This window comes from Lynx rufus, unplaced genomic scaffold (genome assembly GCF_022079265.1).
Source record: "Lynx rufus isolate CCGP_SWC_20201006 ecotype Redwood Valley unplaced genomic scaffold, mLynRuf1.p SCAF_13, whole genome shotgun sequence".
Classification (NCBI taxonomy): Eukaryota; Metazoa; Chordata; class Mammalia; order Carnivora; family Felidae; genus Lynx; species Lynx rufus.
Genome location: NW_025814827.1, coordinates 5,973,280 through 5,996,467, shown reverse-complemented (window position 1 = coordinate 5,996,467; position 23,188 = coordinate 5,973,280).

Genomic DNA, 23,188 nt, shown 5'->3' with positions numbered 1-23,188 from the left:
AGGGGCGCCTGGGTGGCTCGGTCGGTTAAGCGTCTGACTTCACCTCAGGTCATGATCTCACGGTCCGTGAGTTCGAGCCCCGCGTCGGGCTCTGTGCTGACAGCTCAGAGCCTGGAGCCTGTTTCAGATTCTGTGTCTCCATCTCTCTCTGCCCCTCCCCTGTTCATGCTCTGTCTCTGTCTCAAAAATAAAAAATAAAAAATAAAAAAAAGTTAAAAAAAATTAAAAAAAAAAAGATAAAAATTTATTTAAAAATATGACAAAGCAGGCAGTGAGCAGGTTTGGCCTACTGGTCAGTTTGTTGACCCCTGGCCTAGGTGACTATAATATTTGAAAATTGTTTTAAATTATAAAAAGTGAATGTTAAAATATCCCAATAGTTAACAAAATCACTCCTAGAAGCTTGAGTGTTCATAAGAGTGTAGAGCTTAATTCACAAGTTCTAGCAAAAGACTGTGGGTGTTTACCATCTTGGGTGATATCAACATAACAATTACTTCAACACAATTTGTAATTCTTTTTTTTTTCTAATTTTTTAATATTTATTTATTTTTGAGAGAGAGACAGAACGCGAGCAGGGGAAGAGCAGAGAAAGGGAGACACAGAATCCAAAGCAGCCTCCAGGCGCTGAGCTGTCAGCACAGAGCCCGATGTGGGGCTCGAACTCATGGACTGAGAGATCATGACCCGAGCCAAAGTCAGACGATTAACTGACTGAGCCACCAAGCCGCCCCTATAATTCTTGAAGTAGTTATTCTGAATTAAAAAATTTTAATCATACTCTTTCAAAATTTAGGCATCAAATGACTTTATTAATATTGTTATATCATTCTATTTTATGATTCCAGTTGTGGACCATGAAATTGTTTATTATTGTATGGTGTTGTGGAGTCTAGCAATTCTGCCTGACTCTCAACAGCCTGATGACCTATGGTAGGGGCTTTGGAACTTGATTTTGGCTGGAATTTTTACTGTAGAAGCCAGGGGAAGGCATGGAAGGAGCACCAAGGCGTATGTCTGGCACATGGTGAATGTGGAATAAACTTTTGTTCCCTCGCTTCCTTTTCTCTTCCTCCCCACCCAAACTTTCTGTGTGTTTGGTCAGCTCCAAAACATGCTGAGCCTCTTTGAAATTGTTACTTTGGTTCTTTCCACATGCAGTAAAGTCACTAACTTTTTTCAATGGAAACAAAAACAAAGGCTGTTAGAAAGCAGTTTCCCCTCCCGGGTCACTGGCTTTCCCTTGCAGAAGAATAAGCAGTGCTCTGCTGAGATCGCCGGCCGGGGCCAGACCAGAGGCCCCAGGTCCAAGGAAGGCGCCTCCAGCTGGGTGCAGACCCAGCTCTCCAGCCAGGAGGGGGGGCACCTGGCCTGCTGGCCGCTCCGAGCCGTGCAGCTCCTGGGTGTATCTTGGTTTCAAGGATTCCAACGGTAGGAAAGCCAGGGTCCTCTCCAGATGGAAGACCACCAGCCCCGAAGGTGACCGTGATGCTGTAGCTCTTGGCTCGCGAGTGTGCTCTTGCTGTGTGTGTTGGACGGAAGGCCTGTCTTGAGTAGACGTGTGTTTGTGTTGTTTAGAGGATAATGGCGCATAACCACGTGTGCTTTCTGGCCTGGGGTCCGGCAGGATGTAAGAGGAGGCAGCCGCTATCCCTTGGCCAGGGAGACTTTTCATTATTACGTTGGCTGGGGGCTGGTGTTCCTCCTGTGCTTTAGGAGCTCTTTGGTTTATGTACAAGTGATCTTGGAGCCAAGGGCACGGGTGTTGAGTCCTGACTTTGCATGAACTTGCCATAGAACCTCCAGCAGCACATTCTCCCACACTCTCTGGGGTTACGAATTCTTCGTTCCTAAGTGAATGGTGACAACCTAGACCATTTCTGGGGGCTCTTTTCTCAGTTGAGGTATGTGGGGAGCCCAGACTTTCACTCCCACCCTGCATCAATAAGGCATCCTTCCGCCTCCCCACTGGGGTGGTCAGAGGAGGCCTAGTGGAGAGTCCAGACTCTTACCACCGCCTGGCAGTAATGAGGCCATTCATCCCCTTTCCCTTCCTGCCAATGGTGCAAATGGAGGCCAGATGAGGCACGGTAGTGAGGCATCCCTAACCTCCCCAGCCAGAGAAGTATCTATGGGACCTGCTGGAGAGCTCAGCAGTTATGATGCTCCCCCTTCCCTTCCAAAGTCAGTGGAGGCCAAGTGGCCAATTTGGGTTTCCCTCTCACCCCTGGCCATCATGAGGTGGGGTCCTCCTTCCCTTGCTGAAGCCATATGAAAGGCAGCCAGCAAAAATGGAAGGTTTAAGTAAGGTCCAGAGCCTCATAACACGATGCCTAAAATATCCAGGATGTGATTGGACATTACTCATTGTATCAAGAACCAGGAAGATCTCCAGCTGAATGAAAAAAGACAGTCAGCTGATGCCAACACCGAGATGATGGAGATGTGAGATTTATCTGACAAGGCTTTTAAAACAGCCATCATAAAATGCTTCTGCGAGCAGTGCTGAACGTGCTCGAGACAAATGAGAAGAAAATAGAAAGTTTCAGAAAAGAAATAGAAGACCTAAAGAAGAACCAAATGAAAGTTTTCTTAAAAAAAAAATGTTTGTTTGTTTGTTTATTGAGAAGGGGGAAGGGGGCAGAGAGAGAAGGAGAGAGAGAATCTCAAGCAGGCTCCACGCTGTCAGCCCAGAGACTGACGTGGGGCTCGAACTCACACACCATGAGATCATGACCTGAGCCCAAACCAAGAGTTGGATGCTTAACTGACAGACCGTCCAGCGTCCTCAAAATGAAAAGTCTTCAAATTTAAAAATATAACAATTGAAATAAAATCTCACGAGGATGGGCTGAACCACAGAACAGAGATGACAGAGGACAGAATCCGCGAACTTGAAGATGTAACAATAAAAATTACCTGATCTGAACAACAGAGAGAAAACAGACTGGGGGAGGGAAAAAAACAAGGTGAGATCATCAGGGATTTATAGGACTATAATAATGTCTTTGAAATCTTAAGATGGAATAAAGAAGGTAGGACTGAAAAATACTCAAGGAACTAGAACTTCCTGAGGTTAGGCTAAGGTACAAACCCACAGAATCAGGAAGCACTAGTGAATTCCCAACAGGATAAACCCAAAGAAGTCTGTACCACAGTACGTCATAGTCAAACCTCCGAAAATAATCGGCAAAAAGGAAAAATGAAGTAGGAGGAATTGGTCTGCCGGGTTTCGAGACCTCTATAGCTGTAGGAATCCAGTCCGTGTAGCGGGATAGGCACACAAGTCAGTGGCCCAGAAGAGAGAACCCAGAAACACGCCCATCCGATTTTTGACAAAGGTACACAGGGACATGGGAGAAACGCCAACTGGAATGATTTCATTGATGAGCGAGGGGAGGCTGGTAGACGATGGAATGGAAAGGAAGTTTATCTGAGGGATAATACAAACGAAAACTTGAAGGTTGGCAAGAGGCCAGGCCTAGGCCATGCGGGAGGGGAAGTCACAGAAGCCCAGGTAAGCTTTGAGCTTTTATTCATGGGAAGGATGGTGGTATCACCACCCAAGTATGGGAAGGCTCCGTGGGAGGGGGACCTGGTGTGGAGCTGGCGGCTGGCTCCTTTTATTATTCATCTTGGGTGGGTCATCGGCAGGCAGAAACTGGAAATAGTCTGAATGAGAGGGGTAGGCCTTGAGATGTGGAGCCTTGGAGACCCGAGCATGAGATAATAATCAGAGAGGTCAGAGGGTAAGAGTCCTTACCCTGCGTGCGCAGCTCATTAGTGGGGCCTGGGTTACTGGTGATATTTTTCTAGTCCTGGTTTGGGTCACAGGGAGCGTCGACAAGGCGGACAGAAGTGACAGGAAGAGAACAGATTTGCCTGGCCATTGACGCTAGAGAAAAAGGGTATGGTTAACGGTTTTATTCTGCTACACCCAACTGCCTTGATTGCCCCCTTGACCTCTGGGTGACCTTTGACTCCAACAACTTGCTTCTCTTGGTTGCCTTGAATACATTTCCTAGTTCATGAGATGGCTGTCTGTTTCACATTATCATAATCTTTCAATCACTGCACCTGATGTCAGCTTTACCTAATACCGGCCCATCACAGATTTGTGTAAAGGAAGTCAGGCTAATTGCTAGGCTTCTGCCGCCTTCTGTAAGGATATATGGAGCCTTTTGGCACACGCTGCCCGGCAGCGGTTGCTACAGATCATTGACTAGATTTCTATCACGTAAAAAAATAATGACATAATTCAAATGTCAATGCAGAAGCCGTAAGAGCCAAGCAAAAAAGAGGCAAATCCTTTCCCCTGGTGCTCAGAAGCACCGAGGGCAGAGTGTGTGGCTGGCTGATTTATGGTGACTGAGGCATGCTGGGCCGGGACGTGTTCTGGACAGGCAAATGCATGCGGGGACTGAGGAAATAACCTGGACTCAAGGCCAAAGCCGCCGTGGAGTGAACGGGCGGAGCACAACCTCACGCACAGCAGCTTCCCCGGCTGGGGCCCATGCCGCAGTCTGCATGTTGTGCACCAGGTAAATGTGAGTGCGAGCCTCTCTCCTGGAAATGTATGTTTGAGGTAGCGTGCGGGGGACCTGCGAGATGGTTTAACGTAGTGCAAAGACAAGCCATGACTCCCGTGGTCAAGTGGCTCGGGTTCAGATCATGCTGCTTACTTACTAGCTCTGGGACTGCAGACATATTGTTTCAGTGCTTACAGCCTCAGTTTCCTCTTCTGTAAAATGGGGATATCAATAACACCTACCTCCTAGGATTGTCTTAAGAACATATATAAACATGTATAATTTTTTTCTTAATTTGAGAGAGAGAGAGAGAGAGAGAGAGAGGAGGGGTGCAAGCTGGGGACGGGGCAGGGGGAGGCAGAGAATCCCAAGCAGGCTCCATGCTCAGTGCGGAGTCTGATGCAGAGCTTGATCCCACGACCCTGAGATCATGACCTGAGCCGAAATCAAGAGTTGTACCCTTAACCAATTGAGCCACCCAGGCGCCCCACGTGTCTAATTTTATAGATAACTTTTTTCCTGAAAGAATACCACATTAGCTGTGTTCTTCCCGGTCCTGAAGTCTTACCTAGACCCGTTTTGTAGATGACTGTGGTCTTGCCTTCTGTGGATCTGTTCTTTTAGTGTGAGTGCATCTGGGACACTCTCCTTTGCCGATACGTGTGTGTGTGTGCACGTGTGCACACAGATGTACGCAGGTGCTTGCTGGAGTGGCAAGAGGCCATCCGCAGGTGGCAGGACCTGAGTTTGTATCAGAAGGAAAGGAGGTGGACCAGGAGGTTGGCTCAGCCTGAGCCAAAGCTGCCATTAGTCCCAGGGCCACCTGTTTTGACCAAGGGGGCTGGAGAATGTATTGGTCTTTGAAATGGGCTGGATCATCATCTTGGAGAGGGCCTGGGCAGCAAATCTGTGGTTCCCACAGATTTGAGCTCCCTGCAGAGCCCCGCTGTGGGAGTTTGATCTTGTTTCCTTTGATTAATGGCAACCCAGGGATTACAAACTACTCTTGGCAGGGGGTGCTGGGGAGAGATGGAGTGCTCAGGGTGGGGAGGAAGGCTGTATCGGTGTGGTGTCTCGGTGTTTTTGATCCCTTGGTAGGGTGGCCTGCAGCCCATCACAGCTGCTTATTTGCATGTTGGAGGCTTTGGGGTGGGGGTAGGGGCAGAGAATGTCATCGATAGTGTTAATTTCAGAAAGTGTTAACATTTACTGTGGAAGCAAAGTGACTGTTTAAACGCTGGGCTGGGCAACAGTATCTTGGAAACATGGTATGATCATGCTTGGAGAGAGGCCCTCTGAGTGAGACTGAATGTAAATCCTTTCTGTCATCACAGAGCACCTACTGTGCCCCAGGCTCTGTTCTAGGCTTCAGGAACATTAAAAAAAAAAGCAAGTCTTTGAGAAGAGTCTTTACTCTTCTGTAGTCTCACCTAAGGGGGCTGAAAGACAAATGCAAATCACATTGATACACTGACAATTGCTAGATGGGAGTTCTGCTGGAGACTTAACACAGAAGTAAAGACATTTAACCAGGTTTATCAAGTGCTGTAAATCAAATGACTAAGTAACATTTGGGGAAAGAAAGGGTCTTACTCCAGATGCATTTCTGCCTTTGATCTGTAGTATGAGGCCATTTGAAGTTGAAAAACCGACTTTATACAGAAGCAGGAATAAATGGCCCATTTATTTCAAATATCTTGCCTTCCTGATATTTCTGACCTTGAACGTTTTCCTTAGTTACCTGGGAAACATTCTTTAGGACCGAAAACAAATATAAACCACATCAATGGTAATGACCATGAAAAATGATGCAATTTGTATCGAGATCCTTAACTAATCTGTGCCGAGTACCAATTTCTCCAGGTAAGAAAGGAGAGGTAGGCGTTTTCCTAATTGAGTAACCAAACCTGCTGTAATGTGTTTGCTTGGAAGTATCCAGGGAGTTTCAATGGCTCTTCAGACATTTTTTTTTCCTAGATCAGATTCTGTGGGTTTTCAGGTCACTCTGGGTAAGCCAGCCAGGTTACAGAATGGAGGTTCAATGGGAAGAAATGAATAACATGGCCGAGTTTGACGATGACAGAGGAAAAAGGACACGTTCTGCAAGGGGCTAGGAGACAGGATGGAGCACAGAGGGCTGGGAGGGAGATGTTCCTCTGGCTGGCTTCACCCAGTTGGAAGAGGCTGGAAGAGGCTGGCCTGGGGCTCCTCAGGGCCCGGCCCTGAATACCCTGCTGCCTGGAGCAGGCAAGTGATGACGGCCCCCGGAGGGTGTAGGAGGGTGGGCCTCTCTGTGGAGGCAACACAGGCCTGCGGTGGGTCAGCGCCTCCATTCTGGTTCAAGGCCAGCCTGTAGCCACTTACTGAACATCAGCAATAGCAGAGAGCAGACATGGGCTCTGTTTTCTGAGAAGTGGGACTCACGTGCCTCTCTTCTGAAGACAGTGTCAAATGACGATTCAGTGCATAAAATCTGGGCTCGGGCTGCCTGGTTTTGAGTCCTGACTCCCCCACCTACTCACCGGGTGGCTTGGAAAAGTGACTTAACCTCTCTGTACCTCCATTTCCCCATGGCAAGTTGTCGTAAGGCTAAAAATGAGTTCATGTGTGTTAAGCATATCAAATGCCATCTGGCACATGGTAGCCACTGAGTAGATGTTTGCTGGCATCCTTGGCCTCATGACTATTATGATCAGAAATGATAGAGTATGAAAACAGCTCATCCTGGCTGACTTTGCTCTAGGTGATGTTCATGGCACAATGAACAATCACGTCCTGACCTGTTTCACCTCCTAGCACATCCACGAGGCACCTTCGGTCCTTTAGGAAAGCATCCATCCATCCATCCATCCATCCATCCATTCATCCATCCGTCCATTCATGTGTTTATTACTAAATGGCTAACTAAGCATGATTCTCTGCTAGGTGAGAGGCAGTGAGTCTAACAGTGAAAAGAGGGCCAACTCTGGTGTTGGCGATCTGTGTTTGTCCCTGGCCTACCCTCTACCTGCCGTGTGGCCTCAGTTTTGCTGTGATGATTAAATATCATGTCCCATATCAGGTGCTTAGTGAAAGTCGGTTCCTGGCTCTTCTTCTGCTTTACTGTTAATGGAAGACAGATGGGGGTTGGACACCGATGTTGGGAGCCTACAGCCTGGTACTTTTGTCCACAGACAATCTGCACGTCAGGTAGGGGGCGCCGCAAAGGGTCGGCCACTGTTCTGGGAGAAGAAAGTTGGCGGAAATGGCGGTGGAGCAGAAGTGTTGGTGATGTTGGGGAAGACGGGATTGGGCGGAGCATAGGCCCAGCGTGGAGGCCCTTGTTCTGTCAGGACTTTCTGGGGGCGGCTTTCCCAAAGGAAGGGCAGCTTCCGCAAAGGAAGGGCAGCTTCTGTGACTTGCCCCCACCACATGTTCCTGGGTGCTGATTTGGGGTCTGGAACTGCCTCCTGAAATGTCTGGTCCTCATTCTTGTGGTGAGTCCCTTCCACCGCCCCAGGGAGTAGGGCTTTTGTTTGTCTGGCTGACCGCTTTACATCATGGGGGTTCCAGAGGGGGAGAAGCCTAAGTGTGGGGGGAAGATGGGGAGGTGGAACTGGCTCCTGTCGTGGTGATGTGGCCTCAAGGTGGGCCTTTCTGAACCCACGCATGGGAGGCTGAGCAGATCCTTTTCTTCCGGGGACCACGGAACTCAGGTGGGTTTTTCCAGGAGTTCTGGTCAGGCCATGAGGAGAAGGGGCAGGAAACATGCTCAGAGGTGGGCCTGTTGGTAAAGGGCAGCAAAACAGTGCCACTGTCATCTTTGGGGTTGGGAGCCACCTTCCACCCTGAGTTAAATCTGTCACGGCTCCTCTTTCTGTCTCCGCCATACTGAGCCTTGGAACCCCGTGCCACTTCCTCCTGGTGCGTGGGGACTGTGACTCTAGCCTGACCCAAATCAGGTGACCGTTCAGCCTTCCTGCAGGATCTTTGTGGAAAGGAGAGAGAGTCGGGCCCTGGGCTTCCCCCAGGGAGCCTATGTTCTAACAGCAACTACATCGTTGGATTTGTTGGTCGCTGTCAAGAAAAGTTATAAATCCACAGACGCAAACCTCAAAAAGCGGAATCAGCCCCACAGATAGCATGCTTACTCAGCTCCCCAGGCTCGGCACAGTGCCGCCAAATGAATTTTTGGGAAACCTCGCTTTCATCAGGTCTCTGCCTGCTCCCTACGATGGCTCTTTCCCAGCCATCTCATCGAAATTCGGTGCGGCTTCTCAGGGGCTTGGGCAATGTGGTTCTGCCTCGTCGTCATGACTTTACTCCCCCTGACCAGTTCGAACTCTGCTGTGCCTTCTGGTCTTCCAGTGCATTTAAAAAGGGCATTTAAACTGTTCTGTGAGCCACGGCGAGACACGGCTGCCCACACTGTGTGCGACGGACGCCAGAGCGTTTCCTTTCTCCTTCGTTCTTTCCTGTTTCACTTAAAAAAGTGCAGGTTATGACCCACAGAATTGTTTCCTGACAGACAGGGGTTGCGGCCCGCGGTTTGAAAAGCAGAACTGACATAACACAGTAGTGATCACGGAAGCACAGGTGAACACCAGGAAATGGCAGCGTCCCTCTGGAACAAGCTCCTCAACCGTATGATCGGATAAAAGTGATGAGTCAAATCTGATTGAGACGTTGGTCAAAAAACATTCTGGACCAGTGGCCTCCGAAACTTTTTTTGGATGGCACCCTCCATCGGTAAAAAATGTCTACACGTACAGCTCCCGCATAGTGTTTGGTTATCATTTTTTAACTAATGTATGATGTGACCACATAAGATGTACACCCAAAATATAAATTCTAAGAAGGTGAGGCAAAGAGGAAAAAAGCCCTATTTTAAATTTTTTTTTTTTCAACGTTTATTTATTTTTGGGACAGAGAGAGACAGAGCATGAACGGGGGAGGGGCAGAGAGAGAGGGAGACACAGAATCAGAAACAGGCTCCAGGCTCTGAGCTGTCAGCCCAGAGCCCGACGCGGGGCTCGAACTCACGGACCGTGAGATCGTGACCTGGCTGAAGTCGGACGCTTAACCGACTGCGCCACCCAGGCGCCCCCTTTTTTTTTTTTTTTTTTAATTTTTTTTTTTTCAACGTTTATTTATTTTTGGGACAGAGAGAGACAGAGCATGAACGGGGGAGGGGCAGAGAGAAAAAGCCCTATTTTAAAATGACAGGTAGGGCGCCTGGTGGCTCAGTCGGTTAAGCGACCGACTTCAGCTCAGGTCATGATCTCACGGTTCGTGAGTTCGAGCCCCACGTCCTGCTCTCCACTCCCAGCACAGAACCTGCTTCGGATCCTCTGTCTCCCTCTCTTTCTGCCTCTCCCTGGCTTGTGCTCTCCTTCTCTTTCTGTGTCAAAAAAAATTAAATAAACGTTAAAAAAAAAAAAAAAAGAGAGGCTAATCATGACGGCTTTGTTCTATTATCAGCAAATAGCTGAAGGCAAGATATGCCCAGAGGATGGGGTCCATGGTTCTCAGCAGGGGCTGTCAATCTGTTTTCAAATTGTTTGGGTATTTAAGATGTTTTTCTGGTTGGCTTCTTGTCAGTTGTGGAAACCACTGCTTTGCAGCAGACCTTCTTTCCTCAACATCGCCCTTCCTTTCCTGAAAAAAACAGAAAAGCTCCCTGGTACCTGGTTTTGCTGCTTCCATCCACCAGAAATCCGAAGGGAGTCATGGGTGACTCTTCTCTTTCCTTCATGCCACAGCCATTCATTTGCCGTATTCAGGGGATTTTTACCTCCTCACAGGGGGGCGGGTCTCCCCATGTTCTCCCCCCATTGCTGCATTGCTCCCACACTGCTTCCTTCTTCCTTCCGGTTCCTCCCACGCCTGTATACACGTGATTCCCATTTCCTGCGACGTCCATGCCTGGCTGTCGCCTGCTTCAAGCCCCAGCATAAAGGTCAGTTCCTCAGAGGGACCTTCTCCGACCACTGCCCGGTGTACTTCCTGAGGCACCTCGGACTTTCTTTCATGGTGCTTGTAAGAATTGTATTTTATTTTAATCAATTTTTTTAACGTTTGTTTATTTTTGAGAGGGGGGGAACTGAGCATGAGCAGGGGAGGGGCAGAGAGAGAGGGAGACACAGAATCCGAAACAGGCTCCAGGCTCTGAGCTGTCAGCACGGAGCCCCACGTGGGGCTTGAACTCGTGAACCGCGAGATCATGACCCTCAACCGACTGAGCCACCCAGGCGCCCCCTATAACAATTTTATTTTTATACTTATGTTTCAGTTTGTTTAAAGTGTATAGTCCTCTACACCTAGACTCTAAGTTCCTTGAGGAGCGTGCCTACAGTGCCGTGTGCGTGCACGCATGTGTGTGTCTATCACCCAGTTCACGCCATCTTAATAAATATTTAATACTCCCAGCAACCCTACAGGTAGTTCCAAGCGGTATCCCCCCCCCCCCCCCCCCCCCCCCCGCCAACAGCCGAGGAAATTGAAAGACAGAAGTGTTAATGCCGAAAGTCACCAGCTTAATAAATGAGGCCCCTGGTCTCAGACCTAGGTCATTGAGGCTACAGCGTGTGCACTTTTTACCGGCTACTCTGGATTGCTCATTTGTAACCCGCGTAGACTACGGGCTGACCGTAAGTGCCATCTTCCTTGCCGATGTCTGACCAGCCCTCTACAGCGATTTTTCTCTTGATCTAGCTTGGTTTGTGCCCAGGGTCTCTGTATAACACTATTCACCTGTTGTTCTAGACAACGCTGTCCTTTCCTCTGACAGCTCCAAGTCCCCGAATCTTATCCACCTAAGCTAGATTGTAAAGGGAGACCACTGACTCATCCTTTTCTTGAGTCTCATGATAAGTAAATAATTATTGATTAGTTGATCATTATTAGGAGCTTGGCAGAGATTTCATCCTACTCTCTGTCTTCACACAGACCCACTGCTTGGCCAAGAAGACAATGCCTTGGATTCAGAGGAGTTTTAACTGTTCCAATTTATGCTTGTTGGCCTTCTTCCTGGTGGATCTCAGTGTAACTTCTGGCCGAGACCCAAGAATTTCAGGGTCTTCAATGCCATGAGTAATTTCATGAGTTGCTGATGGTTAATTAGGGGTGATTACAGTTAAGAGGCTTTACTTTCTTAATAGCCCCCAGAAAGGGCTGGTGGTAACTTTTAAAATCTTGATTATTTTCCCCTGCAAGTGGAAGGCTCTGATTCGCATCACTGTCTTTTCTTAAGTCCTTATAATTTATCTCACCATCCCCACTTCCACCCCTTTTCTGGTAAGAAAGAAATCTGAAGGGGAAACCGATGAGTTTGGAAAACTGGCTTTATTAGAGCGGACCCCTGGGCATGGCTTGAAACCTCGCTTCATCTGTTGCCTTTCCCTGAGAAGGAGGTACAGGAAGAGGGGAGACTGGGCCGTGGTTTTTCTTCCCAAGTTCCATTATATCCCAACCAAACCTCCCATCCCAGGCTTTCTGATGCCGTTTATAGTTTACCTTTGAAACTGTTGGTTCATCTGACAGTGTTAAGACATTCTGTGTAGTAAGGGCTTCCGAGGAGAGGTGTATTTGTAGGTGGGGGGTTCTACCCTCCTCTTTTTCCTGGGACGACACACTGCAGGTGTCGCTTGACCTCTTCCTGCACCAATGCCAGCAGAGCTACTTGGTGATGAGTGTCGCTCGGGTGCCAGGCACGGGCCAAGCCCGGTGCACATGTCCGCCACTTAATCCCCACCACCTGTGTCAATCCCTTAGGCAGTATTTTTTTAAACAGTTTCATTGAGATGTAATTCACATAGCATACACCTCACTGATTTAACATCTCCAATTAAATGATTTTTAATACATTCACGGGTTGGGCAGGCAGCCATCAGCACAGTGTAATTTGAGACCACTTTTGTCACCCCAGGAGGAAATCTTGCACCTCCCCTTATCCCCTCCCAACCTTTCTGACCCTGGCAGCCGCTCATGTATTTTTTTGTCTCTATAGATTTGCTTACCCCCAACATTTCCTGTAAATGGAATCGTGCAATATGTAGTCTCCTGTGGCTGGCTTCTTTAACTCAGGATAATGTTTTCAAGGTTCATGACGATGTAGCATGTATCAGTACATCATTTCTTTTTATTATTAAGCAGTATGTTTTTTTTTTAAAGTGTATTTATTTATTTTGAGAGCAAGAGAGAGAATGAGTAGGGGAGGGGCAGAGAAAGAGGGAAAGAGAGAATCCCCCATGCTGTCAGCACAGAGCCCAATGCGGGGCTCGATTCCATGAACTGTGAGATCACGATCTGAGCCGAAACTAAGAGTTAGACACTTAACCAACTGAACCACCCAGGCGCCCCACGATTTTTTTTTTTAAATGTTTTAATGTTTATTTATCTTTGAGTGAGAGAGACAGAGTGTGAGTGGGAGAGGGGCAGAGAGAGAGAGGGAGACACAGACTCCAAAGCAGGTTCCAGGCTCTGAGCTATCAGCACAGAGCCTGACACAGGGCTTGAACTCACAGACCTGGCGATCATGACCTGAGCTCAAGTCGGACGCTTAACCGACTGAACCACCCAGGCGTCCTCTGTTAGGCGGTATTTTTACCCCTAAATGTACAGTTGGCAGAACCAAAACACACAGAGGCGAAGTGACTTTCCTGTGGTCATGTAGCCTTTAATAGATGGAGCTAGATTTCCAACGCAGGGTTGCCTAATGCCGACTCTGATATTAGCCAGTCTGAGATAATCATACTAATAGTAATTTATTGAACATCTTTTATGGATCAATGCCTGTGCTGAATGTCCCATAAATCTGTTACCTCATGTTCGTGTATACTCGGATTTCAACTGGGAAATGTAACCATAACTGGACAGTGGCGTTTTTATTTTAATGGCTTCCATTTGCTCGCTTCCGGTTTCATTGGCCCCCCTTAGACTCCAGGATCTTCTTAAGCAAATGATGCTAAAAATAGTATTGTTGTTCCTTCCGTAGGAGTTGAACATCACTCCCATCTGTGGAAAACTGGTAACATCTCAGAGGAGCCCTTGCTTCTTCCGGGACGCCCAGCATCATGGTTTCTTATTTCATGCGGTCTCTCAGGTAAGTGGAGAACCTTTTCAAAAGACAACAGGAAAACAGGAAATTCGATATTTGCATTTCCTCTACAGTCTCTATAGTAACTAGCCTTGAGGGTCTGCACATCAGTGATATTGTTGATATATTATGTTCATGTGTATAATAAGTCCGCTATTCACAAGAGCCCTCGAGGCCTAGGGAGTAGTGTGCTGTGGGAAGAGGTGCTCGGACTGAGATCCAAGTGACTTGGGTTCAACCCGGTGTTCTGCTAGTTCCTGGGAGACCTCTGGGGTTCAGATTCTTATTTTTATTTATTTATTTATTTATTTATTTATTTATTATTTTTTTTTTTTAATTTTTTTTTTCAACGTTTATTTATTTTTTGGGACAGAGAGAGACAGAGCGTGAACGGGGGAGGGGCAGAGAGAGAGAGAGACACAGAATCAGAAACAGGCTCCAGGCTCCGAGCCATCAGCCCAGGGCCTGACGCGGGGCTCGAACTCACGGACCGCGAGATCGTGACCTGGCTGAAGTCGGACGCTTAACCGACTGCGCCACCCAGGCACCCCTGGATTCTTATTTTTAAATAAAGACGTTCCTGGATGCGTGGATATTTAGCCTGGCTGCCCAATGGAATTACCTGAAGAACTTAAGCCAATTTTATCCTCTGGCTTGGACTTAATTGATCCAGTGTACTTAAAAAGGGACATCTCTGGTTCCTTCTGCTCAAAACATCTGTGACCTTCACCTGCGTGTTTTATTTGATCCCGATAGACCCTTTGAAAACTTCTTCGGTCCAAATGCTCTGTAACAACACAATATGCAAAATGGTTAACGGTAGTGTTTTATTAAGCTAAATTTGTTTCCTAGGTTTGGATTTGTGATATTTACATATTATGAGATCAGTGAGTCTGTGTTGATAAACACCAAAATTTGGAATCGGGATTTATGGATGATGGCTTGTACATCAGCCCTAGCATCTAGCTTATTTTGCACTTGCTTTAGCTGTGTAGCATTAAGAAAATCTTGGGGCGCCTTGGGGCACCTGGGTGGCTCAGTCGGTTAAGTGTCCGACTTTAGCTCAGGTCATGATCGCGAGGTCTGTGAGTTCAAGCCCTGTGTCAGGCTCTGTGCTGACAGCTCAGAGCCTGGAGCCTACTTCAGATTCTGTGTCTCCCTCTCTCTCTGCCCCTCCCCTGCTCACGCTCTGTCTCTCTTTCTCTCTCTGAAAACTAAATAAACATTAAAAAAAATTAAGAAAATCTTGATCCACAAGGTAAGTAATTGCAGTTCCTGAAGGAAGTTCATCTTGCAATCTCAAGATGCTCTTTAAATAAGTAGACTCAGAATGTAGAAAGTGGGGAAGGAAGAATTTTTTATTTAAAAGTTGAATCACTAAGGATATCTTGTACTTTTTTTTTCTTTTGTAACTATACATTAGCCCTGAATGCTCAGAACTTACAATAAAAAGCAAAATGGCTTATAATATGTTACTATGGTGGTGCCACATGTGATTGCCCAACCAGGGCTAGAGCATTTGCTAGGCAGATGCTCTTAGGCCAATGCCTGGCATTTAATTGAGTGTAGTGTGTGTGTGTGCGTGTGCGTGCGCACGCCCTAGTCTGTAGTTGCTTGTATAATTTTACATGAACAGACATGTGCAGGCCTGAAGTCCAAAGACCCGTGCAGAGCTACAGCCTTCTTCATTAATGTCATTCACAAGTGTGTCACAGTCAGACCGAAGTCAGGAAAAGCTCCATTCTGAGGTCTCCGCAAAATCCAACTGTTAACAGGGCAGCCCAGATCTGCTCAGGGATAGTATTTGATAACTAACCTAAATTAGCAGGTTTGCATTTTTAAACCATAGTTTAAAAAATAGATTTAAAAGATATTTCAAGACATGAGCTATGCATCGTGTTTGTGAAAACTCCAAAATAATGCTGTACAACCACAGGGGAGTGAGAAGTGCACTTGGGCCACTGGGTCACTTCAGAACCACAGCATATTTGAGCACCAGGACCCCAATGGGGGACAGAGAAGTGGAAGCCACAGTTGCATATTGAACTGGATTGAAAAGGGCAGCAAAGGATGACCAAAGGTGGGTTCGCCATGTGGTACCCAAGTGGGAGCCTGGCCAGCAGCAGAAGGGCCTCTACAAGCCCTGAGGACCCTCAAAAATGTGGCCACCCAGGCTGCCCGAGGAAGGCCATTGCTTGGGAGAATTCCCCAAGTTTTTTCCTTGATGGGATTTTGGAATTTTCATTGATGCCTCTGTGAAAACAGTTGACCTCTCCTAATCTGATTGGTGGTTGGAAGCCATCTCCCTTCGAGGGGAGGCTCACCTCCAGGCTGGGCGTTATTTCAGAGAAATTGCCCATGGTTGGAAATGAGCAGGGTGGGAGTAGTTGAAAGCTAGATGTGGCCTTGCTACCCTTGGGATTGAACTCTGGAAGTCTTGACAGGTCTCCAGGATTAGGGTCCTTCTGAAAGGGTTGTTTATTTTAATTTAATTTAATTTTATTTTATTTTATTTTATTTATTTATAAGGTTTTTTTTTAATGTTTATTTTATTCTCTAGAGAGAGAGACAGACAGAGTGTGAGCAGGGTAGGGGCAGAAAGTGAGGGAGACAGAGTCTGAGGCAGGCTCCAGGCTCTGAGCTGTTAGTACAGAGCCCGATGTGGGGCTCCAACTCACGAACCGTGAGATCATGACCTGAGCTGAAGTCGAAAGCTTAACCCACCGAGGCAACCAGGCGCCCCTGAAGTGGCTGTTTAAACAGGCCTACTGAGCAGGACGTTTCTTCAAGAGTTCTGCTGAATGCAGTTGGGGAGAGAAAATGTGGGCTCTGAGGATGGGTGATTCTTTGCAAGAGCTCAGCTGCAGATTCCATGAAGTCTCCTTCTTCATAAGCCAGGTTTTGCATTAAAACTCATAAACCGTTTTGCATTCTGTTTCAAGGGCCTTATAAATCTATTTTAATCTGAAAAAAAACTAGGATGACTTTTGTTTTAATGCTTTAGAAAATGTTCTGGGGAAAGGGCTATGTTTACTTTAAGAGCTAGAAGTCTTTGATAACATTAGTAGATCACACACGCACACCCAAATTTTAAGGTTTTTTAAAAAAAATATTTATAAAGGCAACCAAGTGCATAAAGATCAATTGGAAAAGCTGGAAGATTTCTCTACCTATAGGGCAACAGGTCCAGATTAGAAGTCAGCTGCCAAGAAAATCCCTGAGAGGAAAAAACATTGAAGGGGATTCACAATTCTGATACGCAGAGATTTAGTTTAAAAATCCCTCCCCAGTTTTTGCCAAGCCACAGAGAAGCAGAAAGCCAGCTTCCCCCTCATTGAAAAAGACCAAAAAGCCTGAAGTATTAGCATAGCAAGAGTATCTCTGCCTTGCTCAATGTCTGCAGTAATAAAAAGAATCACTGTTAAGCCCCACAGCAGAAAAAACACGAAAGTTTTAACTCTTGATGGAGCTGGTTAGCGAGTTGTCTTTGAACGTTGGACAAGCCTGGAGGCCACGCAACATTCAGGGCAAGGGAAAAATCCATTTGGACCAAAGGATTAGTCAAGGCTACATTAGGAAGTCTTTGTCCTGTTACAGGTTAACAGAGGAAAAGACACTAAGTGATACCAATGTGTATATATTTCTTAAAGTCTTGCTCCAAATGGTACACTTTTTTTTTTTAAATGACAGTTACAGCCTATGTGTTTGTTCAGTGATTGAGTGGAAGCAAACCCAGTTTTCTGCTAGAATTAGTATAACAGGTGGTGATGGCTACGTATCATGGCCAGCCAACAAAATCTATTTAGAGCCGGTCTGCATGGTCGGGGGCTCATTTTGTACCTCGTACTATGCCTCAGTATAGTTGACAGTGTTTATGTTTGAAAGGAAAACACAATGGTTGAAAATGCCAGACAAGTGGTTAAATTGGCAGAAAATAAAGCTGACTAGGTGATCCTTATTTTTGAAGAGTAGGGTTTGAAGAAATACAGACGTAATTAGATTACAGAGGTAGATGGTGATTTTTATAGGTCTTGTGAAGTGGAGTTCTGGATCATTTTAAGGGGTTTACAGGTTGGTGGCCCTAGGTCAAGTGTCTGGTTTTAGTCTTCTGAAACGTAAGGCTTTTCTTTGCCTTCATACACACTTCAGTACAGTAATATTACTGTAATGCCTGTCAGCTGCTTCACTCAGAAATACAGCCAGAAGGGACTGAGGAAATGAGAAAGAGAGAGGTGGCTGTTCTTGGGGCAACTGAAAAAGACCCCGAATACAGAAAGGAAAAAAGAAGCGTGTTGAGAAGATGTGTCTGTGTGTGTAAGAAAGAGAATGACCAAAATAGTGATATTTGAGATATGATCCATCAGTGAAAACGGAGACTCCCCTCAGGGGTGGAGGACTATGTGGTCATTGGGAAGGATCATGGGCTCAATCAGTGTCCCTGTGCCAGTGACTAAGAAATGCGGTGGAGGAGGAGAAAATAAGGGAAGGAAAAAGGGGGAAAGGTGGGGGAGGGGGAGGAGGAGGGTAGAGGAAGGAGGGAGGAAAGAGAGGAGGAGGGGTCAGGTTTGGATTATTAGTATTAAACTTAATTGTGTTTGGGGCACCTGGGTGGCTCAGTTGGTTAAGCGTCCGACTTCGGCTAGGGTCATGATCTCACAGCTCGTGAGTTCGAGCCCAGTGTTGGGCTCTGTGCTGCCAGCTCGGAGCCTGGAGCCTGCTTCCGATTCTGTGTCTCCCTCTCTCTCTGCCCCCTACCCAACTCATGCTCGCTCTCTCTCTCTCAAAAATAAATAAACATAAAAAAAATTAAAAAAAAAACCATCATGTTAATAGAGCAGGACAGATTTTGTGTAGCCCGCATCTAAACCACTACCCAGTTAATACTTAATGAACATTTGTTGAATATTGAATGAATGAGTTGATAATGATCTTTTGGGTAAAAGAAAGAAAGTAGAAAGTTTTTCTTTCCTGATGAGGATTGTTAGTTAATTACAAAAGCAGGTTAAAGCAGCAAATCATACAAATGATACACACACACCTTTAACAGTTTATTTTTAACTTAAAACACATGTACATTCACTCACTATTTTTTGATACGGGGCCAAGGACTTTTCTTTGAGCATGAACCCCTGATTGTCCTTCTCGCACAAACCACACCCATAAACATTATCTAAGGTTTCCATTTGGGTTTCTTTAACGTGGAGTGAGAATTTAAAGACATTTGCAAAGCAATCTGAGTTCAGATGATTCTAGATTTTATTATTTTTGCCCCTAATCATTTACAGTTGTCTCATCCACACCTAATTTGCCAACAGTCTTTTTTTTTTTCTTGGCTACTTGCCTTTACTGAGTCTTTCCAAAGCATTCAGCTTCATTTTCGTAGAAACAACTAACAACGACTCCTTCTTTTTGCGCTCTATGTCATGGGTTTGTGTACTATTCGGATATTTTCATGGGATTCCAAAGCAACGGGCACACACAGGTTTGGGAACACGGTTGACCCTGTATGAAGACAACTCCTCTGGTGGGAGCAGAACAGTACAAGTATGCCGGGGAAGAGCCTGCTGGAATCTTTTAGGGGAAGCCTGGTAGGAGAGCCATCTGAATGGTAGGCAGCGAGGCTAAGAGGAAATAAAATCGTTTTTTGGAGGACTGCCCTGGCAAACCCCTACCTATAAAATGATGGCAAGCATTCAGACAGTATTGATTTTTCTTTATGCCTGGCACAGCCCTGCACCTGGAGCATGTCCTCATCACTCAGTACTTGACTGTGGGATTTACTAGAACATTCTGTACCCAAAAGCATCCAGTGGAGTCAAGGTGTGATCACTGGGCTGCCAGCTACCCATTCCTTATGGACCCAAGTGGATTTATAGGCTTCAGGTTAACATTGACCCCCACCCCTGCCGGGGACTGGAACCCGTAACTGCCAACTTGTGGAAATCTTCCTAATTTAGGATTGTCTTCCTTTTTCCTGTTCTTTTATTTTCCCAACAGAGAATTCTGAGATGCACTTAGAAAACACTTCATTGCTGGAGTGTTATGACAGGAGCTCTTTGCACCTCTTTTGTGAGCCATCATTCTTCCCTCCCTCTGGTTCTTCTTTCTCTCTCACTTCATTCCATCCTCCCAATTCTTTCATTCACTCGCTATTCATTGGTCCTGAGGTGGGACCAGAGCTCTGCTGATTGTCTACTAGCTGCAAAGATGCATCAGCAACCATTTCCTTGAGAAATCTGCCATTGAGGAGGGGAAGTTACCAAAGGATGATGGGTAAAGAGCTGTGCGGTGACAGACACCTCACTTTGCCAGAGGCCCTGGTCCAGAGAACACAAATGGCCACAAGAGTTGAGAACCTGGAAATCAGCAATAAAAACCAATATGCATAGAATAGGTGTCTGTAAATCCATGCTCTAAATTGGAAACATTCACCCCACGAAAGGTAGGCAGGCCCTTGCGCCGAGCCTGTCGGTCTTACTTTGGGTTCAGCTTGGTTCTGAGGCCGAGGCCTACCTAAAGGAAGCCGAGTTGAGAGGGCACAGGCTTGTCCACGGCACAGCAAGCGATGGCTGATGGCCGGCAGGAGACAGCGAAGGGCAGGCTGGGGGTTCGGAGAATCCCAGGCGTCTGGGCCTTTCAACCTCCTCAGCTCCAAGGCCACCACCTTGTGCTCCACAGATGGCTTGATAATCATGCTGGCGATTCTGAGCCATCTAAAAAAGGTTACTTATGCTCAGTATACTCCGTATAAGAAATCAGGAAAATAGAGTGCATTTTTGTAAGTTTGGGATTGAAATGGTAGGCTTCCATTATTTTAAACCTTAGAATGTTCTCTTGTGAGGCTGGATAAACCAGGTTTTATCACATGTACTTACTTTCTGATTATTTTTGCAAGCATGACAGAAAGTGAAACAGATGTGTGAAGCCACAGCCTCGTAAGAACGGGGAAGAAAATTGATGTGATGAAATGCAAATGCTTGGTTTAAAGGTGTGTTGTGTTAATGAGGCCCCAGAGCATGGTGGTTAAGGGTCCAGGCCAAGGGTCTGACTGCTGGCTTTGAAATCAGCCTTTGCCACTTAGGTGGGTGTGCCCTTCGATAAATGACTTCGCCTCTCTGTGCCTCAATTTCCTCACCTGCAGAGTGAATATAATGAAAGCGTCTGGCGGGATGGTTGTGGAGATTCAATGAAATAATACTCGTAAGCGTTGAGCTCATGGATAGCCATCAAGTCTTCATGGTCGAATGTCGTTTGTCACCTGTCTCCCTCTCTTGCTGCCTTTACTCTTAACTGCTGTCAGAGAAAGGCGGAGGGTTGAGCTGGTGAAATGCATGCTTAGCAAAACTTTTTCAGCTCCAGAGAGCAGTAGGTAGAGATTTCACTTCAGTGCTAAGATTTTGGCTCTCTTTTGCTAAGGTCAGTATAATTTTATTAGTTTCCCAACTGCTCCCCAAATATCTCTTGGGTTGTATTAACTGAAGAAGAAAAGAGGTAAGGTGGGTTCCCCCCCCCGTTTTCCTTGTTTTGTTACTTGATATGCTCAAGTGGTGTTGAGTTCATTGAGGTAATCCTAGGAACACAGTGGCTGTGACATGATCTATCCTCCCTGGAGTTGAGGATGTTGATGCGGAGGGTGGGGAGCGGTTGGCCAAGGAAAATCCAGAAGCCCAGAGCAGAGCCCTGGTTCCATGATGTAAATCTTGTACTGAATTTCAATGAGTATTATTTTCTACAGGAGGAAATGAAATGATGGAGTGTTTAAAATCTACAACGACACTGGGTAGATGGCATTTTTTTTTCCCTTCTGTGTGCTTTGGTGTGCAAGGTTGGGTTGTTTCTACTGCAAGGTGAATCAGAAAGTCTTGGTAGGAATGTGGCTTCCCCCGCCGCTCGGAGGGGAGTGTATGATTTGTTTGCCAAAGGCCCTGGTAGCCTTCAATCTGTCAAAACGTTGCAAGCGTGGAGCAGTCTGCCAAAGCAAACTATCAAAGTGAAATAACACACGAGTTGCACACACACAGACATACACATGCTGTCCCATTCCCCAGACGTTAATTTTGAATTGGGTCAGGAAGAACAAGGATTTGGGCTAGGTCGTTGGTGTTTTGAAGCGGTGTGGGCACAGCTATGGACTACCAATTAGATAGGTATGTGTGAGCAGGGTGGGGTATCCTAAAACAGAGCCTACTGAGCATGGGTGGGAAACTTCCAGCCCTTGGCAGAGTTTCATCTGGCCTCTGGGGTAATATATTGCTCTGGCTGCTGTTATTACAGCCCAAAGAATAATTTCCCCTCTGGGGGAATTTATTCTATTCCATTCAGAGCAGAGCCCATTTAATAACTAAGATTTTATTCCAGAATGAATTTTATTGGGTACCCCTATGTATTTAACTTCACGAGGACCCAGCTCAATGAAGAAAAGAAGTATTTGAACATCTAAATATAATTTGAGTTGCATTTTTACACCAAGAGGCACTGGCAAACATTTTGCTGCCATACCTCGTGTCGATCCTAGGAGAGTAAATTTGGGGGGCATCACGCGGAAATTCAAAAGCACGGCTGATTTTTATAAAGCCTTCATAGAATAACTTCTAAAACCTTCCAAAGTGACTTTGGGCATTTTTGAATATGTTAATTCACACTATGTCCATCTATCTTGAGATTTCATAGGTTGTCAAGATGATGTGACATCATTCGTCAATTCGCTAAATTAAGCTTTTTCTGTATAGAAGACACTCTGCTAGATGCCGGGGAATAAAGGAGTGACAAAATCAACTGCCTGATCTCACAGAGCCTCTGTTCTAGTGGGTGGAGAGGGAGATTTCAAGGAATGAAGATGCAGTCTGTGCGATAGTCAGTGCTGTGGAGAAAAATAAGGTTCTTCCGTACAGGCTGGGAGGGCGTTACGGAGAAGGGACAGCTTTGGGCAGACACCTGAAAGAGGGGAGGGAACGAGCTGTAGAAGTATCTGGGAGTAGAGTTGACCAGGCATCTTGGAATGACCCAGAATCTTCCCTCCTCCAAGTCGGGGAAGGGCAGCCTGGGATGAGTAGTTATGCAGAAGGGCTCCCGACTGCATCGCAAATATGTGGCTTGGGCTGAGGTGTAACACATTTATGGAGCTGTTGTTTGTTTTTGGTTTTGTTTTTAACAAAACCACGCCCATCTGGTTTTCTTTTTTAAACGAGTAAACGGTGCCAGAACATGTTACTACGATTCAGGGTTGTAGGTGCGAGTTCATGACAGGCAGTGGCTCATTTGAGGTAGACAGGGCAGGTCATATTATTCCCATTTTCCCAATGAGGAAACAGGTATGGGGATGATTTGGCCAAGGTTGTGTAACTAAGGAGCGGGGACTCCCTCGTCGTGAGGCGAGCGTTCCTTGGTTTGGAGGACAAACTGGATCCGCTAAGGCTGTAGCTAGAAAATACCTGTTCTCTTCCTTCCAGCATGTTCACACCCATTTTTTTAGATGCCCCTGCCTTGTGGCTGGAGGACCTCTTGGGCAGTTTTCTAGTTGGGTGCAGGTTAATGAGCAGTGTCATTTTCAAGTATCAAAAAGCCCAGAAAAGTTGTGTGTATG